At 40.6% G+C, this 10,685-nt stretch overlaps 1 pseudogene; it reads right to left on the bottom strand.

Moving 5' to 3' along the window:
• Positions 1-3,820: 3,820 nt before the first annotated feature.
• Positions 3,821-5,040, bottom strand: LOC128579088 (methionine aminopeptidase 1-like; annotated as a pseudogene).
• Between the last annotated feature and the right edge of the window lie 5,645 nt (positions 5,041-10,685).

The following is a 10,685-nucleotide window of genomic DNA, read 5'->3' as shown; positions in this document are numbered from 1 at the left end:
TCTTCATAGCTCCATAATACACCACACACGCACATACACACACATCTAACAGACAGAGTACAGTGTGTGGCAGGCACACACTGCAAGGACACAAGTATACGTTATTCCTCATCTTGCTATTTCTATTCAATATTATTTCTTTAAAGTGTATCCGTGTCAACATGCATTAAATCTACTTATTTGTGTAAACCACTGCAAATTCACTTATCTCTCTCTCTTTTTTTTTTTTTTTGAGACAGACTCCTACTTTAACAGAATGGGTAGAATGTCATGGCATCATAGCTCACAGCAATCTCAAACTCTCAGGGTCAAGTAATTCTCTTGCCTTAGCCTCTCTAGTAGCTGGAACTACCGTGTCCCCCCCACAATGCTTGGATATTTTTCGAGATGGGGTCTCACTTTTTGTGCTCAGGCTGGTCTCAAACCCCTGAGCCCAAGCAATCCACTCACCTCAGCCTCCCGGAGTGCTAGGGTAACAGGTGTGAGCCACCAGGCCCAGCCACACTTATCCATTTTCCTTCTGGATAGGCACTTTTAGTGGTTTCCAGGTTTAAAAATGGAATTTTTATACAGTGATCATGTGTCCAGCCACACTGCTGAATTCTATTATTTCTAATACGTTTTCTTGGATTTTCTATGTAAATAAGCACATCATTTGCAAATAATGACAATTTTTTCTATTCCTTTCCCGGCTTTCTACCTCTTTCTTTTTCTTACCTACATTGATTGTTTCAATTGTCTGAGGACTGAACATCCCTTGCTTTCCTTTCAATAATACTTCTAGTATTTTACTACTATCTATTATGCTTGTGATAGTCTCTTTTAAATAATAGCTTTATTTAAATATAAATCATCCATTTAAAGTGTATAACTTAATGTTGTTGTTTTTTTTCTGGTCAGGCCAGGTTTGAACCCACCACGGGTGGTATATGGGACCGGCGCCCTACCTCTTGAGACACAGGCACCGCCCCTTAATGGTTTCTTAGTAAATCCTCAAATATGTGCCACCATTATCACACTCCATCTCAGAACATTTTCATCCCCTCAAAAAAGAAACCCATTCCCACCGGCTCTCATCCACCCTAGCTGTGGGTTTTTGTAGATACTCTTCATCAAATTAAAGAACAGTTCTATTAATTCTTAATATGCTATTTTTACCGTAAATAAAAGTTGACTTTTACCAATTTGTCACTTTACTACATCTAATGACATGATTATTTTTCTCCTTTAATCTGTAGAAATAAGGAATTCCTTAGAAATAAGGAATTACTTTAACAATTCTTATATTACTGGGATGAACACAGTTTAGGTATGTAGTTCTGTATGTATGTATACAGACAGTACCAAAAATGTGTACACATATTTTAAGAAAAATACTGTATTAAAATTGTAATACTCAAGTCACGTTTGACTTCTGCAATTTTGAGAGGTACTCAAATGTGAATTGTATTCATCTTTCGTTGTTCACATATATTATTATTTTAATAGTTTTTTCCTTTCTTAGAATGTGCATCCATTTTTTGGTACCTTCTTTATACTCATACCCACGCATACATACTACATACAGTTGGATTTTATTTTTAAATATTTTATTTTGGATTATTTGTATTTTTTTGTATTACCTATTTTTTCACTGAGCTGATATTTAAAATACCTGCTGTGTCAGCCAGCATTCAGGTGCTTAAGATGGTCAGTGGACAAAACAGACAAAGACCCTGCCTCACAGAGCTCATGTTCTGGTCTGCGTTTGACTTGCTTTATGTTGCCCTTGCATGGCCTTGGTGTCAAGGTTCTACTAGATTCATGAAATAATTTCTTCCATTCCCTAAAATTGTTTGAGTAAAATAGTAATCTGTTCATTAAAGGTTTGGTAACAGTTACTTTACAACTGACTACGCTCAGGGCAGGAGGCAAAAAGACAGCCAGAAAGACAGTGTGGACTATTGATTCAGTTTCTTCAAAGTAGTGGTTCTCAACCTTCCTAATGCTGCAACCTTTTAATACAGTTCTTCATGTCATTGTGATCCCCAACCTTAAAATTATTTTCGTTGCTACTTCATAACTGTAATTTTGCTACTGTTATGAATCGTAATGTAAATATCTGATATGCAGGATGGTCTTAGGCGAACCCTGTGAAAGGGTTGTTCGACCCCCAAAGGGGTCGTGACCCACGGGTTGAGAGCCACTGCTTTAAAGGCTATGAGATGTCTAGGGTTTTTATTCTTCTTGAGCTAATTTAATATATTTTCCTATAAAATGTATTTTTTTTAGGATAATCATTCAAACTTTTTAATCTCCCTTTACACATTATATTAACATTCATATTGCAAGGCATTCCATTCACAAATATTACAGTTTGATAAAAACTTCACACACATACTCCCAAAAGTCTATACCAGATTCAGTCACTTTACTAAATCATTAAAATAATAAAAGTAATGAAAACATTATTATAATTACTTTAAAGCAATATGGTCTGAGGCACTCTGGGAAAGATGGTCTCTTATAAGTTTAATGTCAGTTGTATCACATTATATTACAAGAAAGTCATCAGATTTAAGTAATCAAGTACACTCTAATAACAATGACTTTATGATCTGATATTTTTTCATAGGATACACTCCTATTTGGACAATGGTTGAAAGGAACAGATATTGGGCAGCTGAGGTCATTTCTACATGTAATGAGGCTCCCAACTGCATAAAGATGAGGTGTGTTTTCAGCACACCAAGGGACAGCTGCATCTCTGCTGCAAAGTTACAGTACAAAGAAGTTCCTTTCTCATCACTGTCAGGTCTACTACAGGTTAGAATCTGACAGCCCACTTGACACACTGTGCTCAAAGCTGGAGACCCCGTAGAACTTGCTCCCTAGCATCCTCCACAGAGTGACCTCACCCTTCTCTGAGTGCCTCCAAGGTATGTCCTTGAAATAAAATAGAGAAGGGAAGAGGGTCTTTCCCCCTCCCATTTCTGACCAAGCAGAGGTCTGAAATAGCAATGTATTACAAAATTCTCATGTCCTACAACAGCCAGCCACCACATGGAGCATAGCTGTGTTTTTTCTTTTTTTATGCTTTCGCCAAAATCTAGACTTTAAAAAGCCTAATAACCTTTTCCAAAGTGAATTTTATCACATTCATTCACTGACACACACGAACGCACACTTGAGAAAGTCTCATTGAGTGAGTCTTACCTACTCACAATTAACAAGTGTAAATAATCAGCTTGGGGTAGGGGAGAAGCCAATTCCCAACCAGGAATTAAATCACTACAAACTAAGGGTCCATGTATGACAGCACATAACCCTGTCAGAGCAGAACCAAACACAAACCCCAGGTCACATCATGTTTGGTTGATTATGTATATGGAATTTAAAACATATACATATATATTTCCATACAGATAATTTTAAAAATCTGGTGCAACACATATTGCTAAAGTTCAAGGATTCTCATCTCCATCAATCACCTGAAAAGCAGCTGGCTCTTGACAGCTGGTTCATAGGCAGTGATAAAAGCAACTAGAAGCAGATTTAAGTAAAAGTGCTCAAAGGGCCAATGAGAAAAGCGGTGCACAGAAAGAGATGGGGAGGTGGGGAGGAGGGTAGGCATTGAAGAGTTGAGCAATGTGTCCTTTATTCTTCTCAGCTTTTTCAGACCCAAGACAAGTTCTTGAGAACACACATCAAATGCTGTAGTCCTTTCTTATCTATAGTCAAAACAAAACAAGTGATAAAAAAGATTCCACTTCTCTGTACTCTCAACAAAATGCATAGTACAGGAAGAAGGTATCATTGAGATGTGCCATCTTGTGAGAAATTAAAATTGGGACATGAAGTGAAGCCGCGCGTTATTAAGTCGCTGGGTTAGGATTTCACAGCCAGTGTCCATGACCAACAGGGTGTGCTCAAACTGAGCAGACTGCTTTCCATCCCTTGTCACCGCAGTCCAACCATCTGGCCAGGTTTCACCCTGCCATCCACCTTCACAAATCATTGGCTCAATTGTAAACACATGGCCTGACTTCATCACTCCAACTGCTTTATTTTTGGCATAGTGGGGTACATTGGGGGCTGTATGAAAAAGTTTGTGGATTCCATGCCCACAATAGCTTTGAACAACTGAAAACCCATTTGCTTGGGCATACTTCTGAATATTGTTTCCCAATTCTCTGTATCAAACACCAGGTTTGACTGCATCAATGGCTTGCATCAGGCACTCATACGTGGTCTGAACGAGTTTCCGCGCTCAACCACGTCTCCAACAAAAAATGTCTCATTCAGGTCTCCATGATAACCATTGCGATAAAGAGTAATGTCCCCATTAACAATATCACCTTCTTGCAAGGGCCGTCTGTCTGGAATTCCATGGCAGATGACTTCATTTACTGAGGTACAACAAGATTTTGGGAAATCATAATAATTCAGGGGAGAAGGATTGCAATTTCTTGCGATGCATGCTCAATGTACAGCATGATCTATTTCTTCAGTAGTTACACCTGGTTTAATCATCCCAGCAGCAATATCCAAAACTTCTCTAGTGAGCTTACATACAAGTCTCATCCCTTCTATATCTTCAGATGAGAGTAATTTAATTTGCGAAGTACCTTTATGAGCCTGTTCAGATTCAGACATTCCTAAGGGATGATCAGCATAATCTGGTCTTTGTATATAACTTGGCACTGGCCTTGTTGGCATCAGTGGATAATGTGGTCTGAGTTTACCAATATACCGATAACCTGCCCCTGGGTCAGTGTTAATATCACCTTCTACAGTCCAGGAAGATACTTCTCTCTTTGCCTTTTCATCTTTTGCTTTCTTATGTAGTAACTTGTGAGTAGCCCAACTTCCTTTAAAACATTCCTGCGAGCAGAAGTACGAGCCCTAGATGCCCAGCTTGATGCAGGTGGGACACTGGAGCTTGGCCTCACTGCTGCAGCCGTCTGTTTCGCACATCCGCGTCTCCACAGCCGCCATCCTGCCTGCCTGCTGGAGGAGCGCCTCACTGAGCTATAAAATGTATTTTTTAACAAAGTTTGCAAATGCATTGGCAGAAAGTTGACAAAGGATTCTGATGATGGAATTTTGAAAAATATCTTTTTCTATAGTTATGACTTTCTTTGGGATTATTTTTATGTATTTTTTTCTTGGTCACCCTTGCTATAAAATTATCTACTTCATTCGTCTTCGTAAGAATATGATTTTTATGGTTTTGTTATCTTGGTGTTTTAGTTATCTGTGTCATAAATGTCTGCTTTACCTTCATTATTTTCTAATTTCAATGTTTCTTTGGTTTGTTATCCTTTTTTCTAGTTTCTTTAAATGAGTACTTGTTTTGTTTTTTCTTCTATTTTTGATAATTACATTTAAGATTATAAATTTTCTTCTAAATACTGTTTCAGGTTCATCCTATACTTTTTGGTTTGAGACAGAGTCTCACTTTGTCATCCTCGGTAGAGTGGCATCATCGTAGATCACAACAACCTCAGACTCTGGCTCAAGCAGTCCTTCTGCCTCAGCCTCCCAAGTAGCTGGGACTACAGATACCTGCCATGACACCCGGCTATTTTTTGTTGTTGTTGTTGCAGTTGTCATTGTTCTTTAGCAGCACCAGGTCAGGTTCGAACTCACCAGCCTCGGTGCATGTGGCCAGCTCCGTAACCACTATACTACGAGCGCCAAGCCTGGTTTTTCTATTTTTAGTAGAGACAGGGTCTCACTCTTGCTCAAGCTGGTCTCAAACTTCTAGCTCAAGCGATCTGCTGGCCTTGGCCTCCCAGAGAGGTGGGATTACAGGTGTGAGCCACCGTGCCCGGCCCATCCTGTTGTTTCAATATTATTTAGTTCTAAATATTTTGTATTGGCCATTACGATTACCCCACTGACCTACCCAATCTTCCCATAAATATCGAAGATTTTAAATGACTTCACTGACTGTGTCTATTTAACTTATACCAAGGATACACTGTGCAGGATAGCAATTATTTAATATTTGTAGAAATTTCCTGGATGAACTAACAAATGGTCGAGTTCTGTGTCTGCTCCAGGTGTCCTTAATAACGACTCATCTGCTTGCTATTGGTTTCAGGTTGATAAGTACCAGCAGGCTCACACTCACTGTGTTGATGCATTTACACCCTCTCAGTTTATCCTCCAGTTCTATAGATATGTTATAAATTTCTTACAAATGGTAAAGTGCTTCTTTCTCCTTTTAAGTCTGTCAGATTTTATTCAATATATTCTAAGACTATGTTGTTCGGTCATGCAAATTCATGCCTGCACTACATTCTTGATAGAATCTTCCTTTTACCATTACATAATAAGCCTCTTTATTCTTCCTAATCTTTTTTTAACCTTAACTCCTATTTTGGATGATATTAATACACAAGCTTTCTTTTGGTCAATGTTTACTTAGTTTATTTTCTTGTATTCCTTATTTATTTATTTATTTATTTTTTTGTAGAGACAGAGTTTCACTTTATTACCCTCGGTAGAGTGCCGTGGCGTCACACAGCTGACAGCAACCTCCAACTCCTGGGCTTAGGCGATTCTCCTGCCTCAGCCTCCCGAGTAGCTGGGACTACAGGCACCCACCACAATGCCTGGCTCCTTATTTATTTTTTTGAGACAAGGTCTCAACCTGTTACCCTGGCTATAGTGCAGTGGAATCATCACAGCTCACTGAAACCTCAAACTCCTAGCCTCAAATAATCCTTCACCTCAGCCTCCCAAAGTGCTAGGATTACAAGAATGAGCCACAACACCTGCCCCCACCCCACCATTTTTTTTTTTTTTTTGAGACAGAGCCTCAAGCTGTTGCCCTGGGTAGAGTGCAGTGGTATCATAGCTCACAGTAACTTCCAACTCCTGGGCTCAAGCAATTCTCCTGCCTCAGCTTACCTAGAGCTGGGACTATAGGCTCCCATCACAATGCCCGGCTATTTTTTGGTTGTAGTTGTCATTGTTGTTTAGCAGGCCCGTGCTGGATTAGAACCCACCAGCTCTGGTTTATGCTCCAGACACCTGGAGCAGCTACAAGTGCCAAGCCATGACACCCTCTATTTTTAATTGCATAATATTTTAAACACTTAGAAAAGTACAATGAATAATTTAAGAAACATTTGTATACTCACTATCCAGCTTAAAAAATAAAACATCAAAATATTGCTGAATTTCCTTACCTAAAACTTCCCAATCCCATTCCTCTCATTCTCCCCATCTCCCAACACCTGCCCTGTGTAAACAGTGTCCTGAATTTCATGTTTATCACTCCCATGCAAGTTTTTAGACTATTACTGCATATACACCATAAACACATAATATTGTTTTGCATGGTTCTCATCCTTATTTTAACAGTAACATATGCTATGCATTATTCTGAAACTTGCATTGTTTTGTCCAACATTATTTATGAAATGTGTCCATGCTGGTCCACACAGCTCTGGGCCAGTCACTAGCCTTGTGAGATGCATCCACACTGGTCCATTCAGCTCTCGGCCAGTCATTAGCCTTGCGTGATGCATCCACCTTGGTCCACACAGCTCTGGGCTGGTCATTGCCCTTGTGAGATGAATCCACGCTTTTCCACGCAGCTCTGGGCCAGTCATTGCCCTTGTGAGACCTGTCCACACTGGTCCACGCAGCTCTAGGCAGGTCATTACTCTTGTGAGATGCGTCCACACTGGTACACACAGCTCTGGGCCAGTCATTAGCCTTGTGCGATGCATCCACCATAGTCCACACAGCTCTGGGCTGGTCACTGCCCTTGTGAGATGTGTCCATACTGGTCCATGAAGCTCTGGGCTGGTCATTACTCTTGTGAGATGCATCCATGCTGGCCTACATAGCTCTGGGGCAGTCATTGCCCTTGGGACAAGTGTCCACGCCAGTCCATGCAGCTCTAGACGGGTGTTTACTCTTGTGAAATGTGTCCACACTGGTCCACACAGCTCTGGGCCAGGCATTAGCCTTGTGCAATGCATCCACCCTGGTCCATGCAGCTCTGGGCTGGTTATTGTCCTTGTAAGATGTGTCCATGCTGGTCCACGCAGCTCTGGGCCAGTTATTACCCTTGTGAGATGCGTCCATGCTGGTCTACATAGCTCTGGGCCAGTCATTGCCCTTGTGAGATGCATCCATGCTGGTCCATGCAGCTCTGGGCTGGTCATTACTCTTGCGAGATGTGTCCACGCGTTTCCACACAGCTCTGGGCCAGTCATTGCCCTTGTGAGATGCATCCATGCTTTTCCACAAAGCTCTTGGCCAAGTCATTCCTCTTGTGAGATGCATTCACGCTTTTCCACACAGCTCTGTGCCAGTCATTGCCCTTGTGAGATGCATCCATGCTTTTCCACAAAGCTCTGGGCCAGTCATCGCCCTTGTGAGATGCATCCATGCTTTTCCACGCAGCTCTGGGCTGGTCATGGCCCTTGTAAGATGTGTCCATACTAGTCCACACAGCTCTGAGCTAGTTATAACTCTGTGCTGCCCAAAGATGACATGCCTCTCATCCATCCCCAATGACGAACAGTCAGATGCTTTCCAGACCTTTGTTACTACAGATAATGCTGCTGCTATGGCCTTCACAAGTTTCTTTGTGCACCTGGGCAAGAAACTTTGGCAAGGGTCCTCAAACTGCGGCCCGTGGGCCACATGAGGCCGTGTGATTGTATTTGTTCCCGTTTCGTTTTTTTACTTCAAAATAAGATATGTGCAGTGTGCATAGGAATTTCTTCATAGTTTTTTTTTTTTTTTTTTTTATAGAGACAGAGTCTCACTTTACTGCCCACAGTAGAGTGCCGTGGCGTCACATGGCTCACAGCAACCTCCAGCTCTTGGGCTTACGTCATTCTCTTGTCTCAGCCTCCCGAGCAGCTGGGACTACAGGCGCCCACCACAATGCCCGGCTGTTGCAGTTTGGCTGGGGCTGGGTTCGAACCCTCCACCCTCGGTGTATGGGGCCGGTGCCCTACTCAGAGCCACAGGCGCTGCTCAGTTTTGTTTTTTTTTAATGTAGTCCAGCCCTCCAACAGTCTGAGGGACAGTGAATTAGCCCCCTGTTTAAAAATTTTGAGGGCCCCTGTATCTAGAGCATAGAACAGGAACTGCCTATGTACAGATTCCAGTGGATTGGATATTATGAAATTACTTTCCAGACTGTTTGTACGAACCCACCAACAGCATAACAGAATAGTCATTTCTCCACATCTTCTGTAAAACTTGACATTTTTAAACCCTTAAATGTGGCTAAGCTGACCAGTGGAAAGGCTATCTCATTGTGGGTTAATTTACACTTTCTTAACTACAAGAAAGGCGAGCACAGTTCTGTGGGTTTCCACTCCACCTCCTCTCCCTGGAGTTGCTGGTTTGCACCCTTTGCCTTTTCCTACTACATTGTCTTTTTGTCTTAATTTGTGAAATTTTTTGATACATTCTGGAAATTGACTATGTGTTGCTAATTCACTAACACTGGAAATGTCTTCTCTATTTTTTTAAACCTTTTTATGGTGTCTTTTGATGGACAGAAATTATTTTAGTATCATATTTGTTACTAAATTATTATTATAATTATTATTTCCTTTATGACCTGTGTTTTTGTTTTCTTTAAAAAGAGCTTTTCTGCTCTGAATTAATAACAGAGTACTTATAAAAATTTACGTTTCTCTTCATGCTCAGTCTTAATCCAACTAGAATTGATTGTCGTATCTGGCACAAGGTAAGAAGACAACTTCATGCGTTTGTATACGGATAAACACACTGTCCCACACCATCTGCAAGGATAGCACTTTGGGTTTTCAGCATACATAAAGATTTCATCTGTAAATAATGACATTCTTTCCTCTTTGCTAATTTCGAGAATTTTTATTTTATTTTTTCTTATTCTACTGCACAAAAGACCGTTGATACTAGCAAAATCTGCTAAGAGTTTTTATTTGGAAGAAGTGTTATTTTTTATCATATAATTTTTTTTTTTAGAAAAAAGTTATTGTGAACATTTAAGACACACACAAAGTCCAGCGTACAGGGAACCCTACATGTCCATCACCCAGTTTCAGCAGTTAACAAACTGCCACTCTTGCTTCATCCCTCAACTCAGTAACGTTGTTCACTGACCTTTTGCTTTTTCTGTCATCCAGGGTGTTTTCTACCTTAATCTGTGAATATGATAAATTAAATTAGTGGATAATTAAGTTACCTAAGTTAACTTGAGCAGGGATGATTTCCTCTGGATGTTTTTGCCTCTATATTTGTGACAGGGATCTACATTCTTCTTTTCTGGTATTATCCTTACTTGTTTTTAACATATCAATGATATTCTAGCCTCATAAAATAAGTAGGACTCTAAAAAAATTAAGTGGGGTGCTTCCTTTTTATATTTTCTGGAGTGCTTTAAATGAAATTGGAATGACTTCTTAAACATTTAATAGAATTCATCTATAAAACGATCTGAAATTAGTAGCTTAGGTAGAAGACTTTTTTTTTTTTTTTTTTGTAGAGACAGAGTCTCACCTTATCGCCCTCGGTAGAGTGCCGTGCCGTCACACAGCTCACAGCAACCTCCAAATCCCTGGGCTTAGGTGATTCTCTTGCCTCAGCCTCCCAAGTAGCTGGGACTACAGGCGCCTGCCACAACGCCCGGCTATTTTTTTTGTTGTTGTTGCAGTTTGGCCGGGGCTGGGTTTGAA

The sequence above is a fragment of the Nycticebus coucang genome, chromosome Y, assembly GCF_027406575.1.
Source record: "Nycticebus coucang isolate mNycCou1 chromosome Y, mNycCou1.pri, whole genome shotgun sequence".
Taxonomy (NCBI): Eukaryota; Metazoa; Chordata; class Mammalia; order Primates; family Lorisidae; genus Nycticebus; species Nycticebus coucang.
Note: the sequence above shows the minus strand (reverse complement) of the source record. Positions and strands in the feature narration are given on the sequence as shown.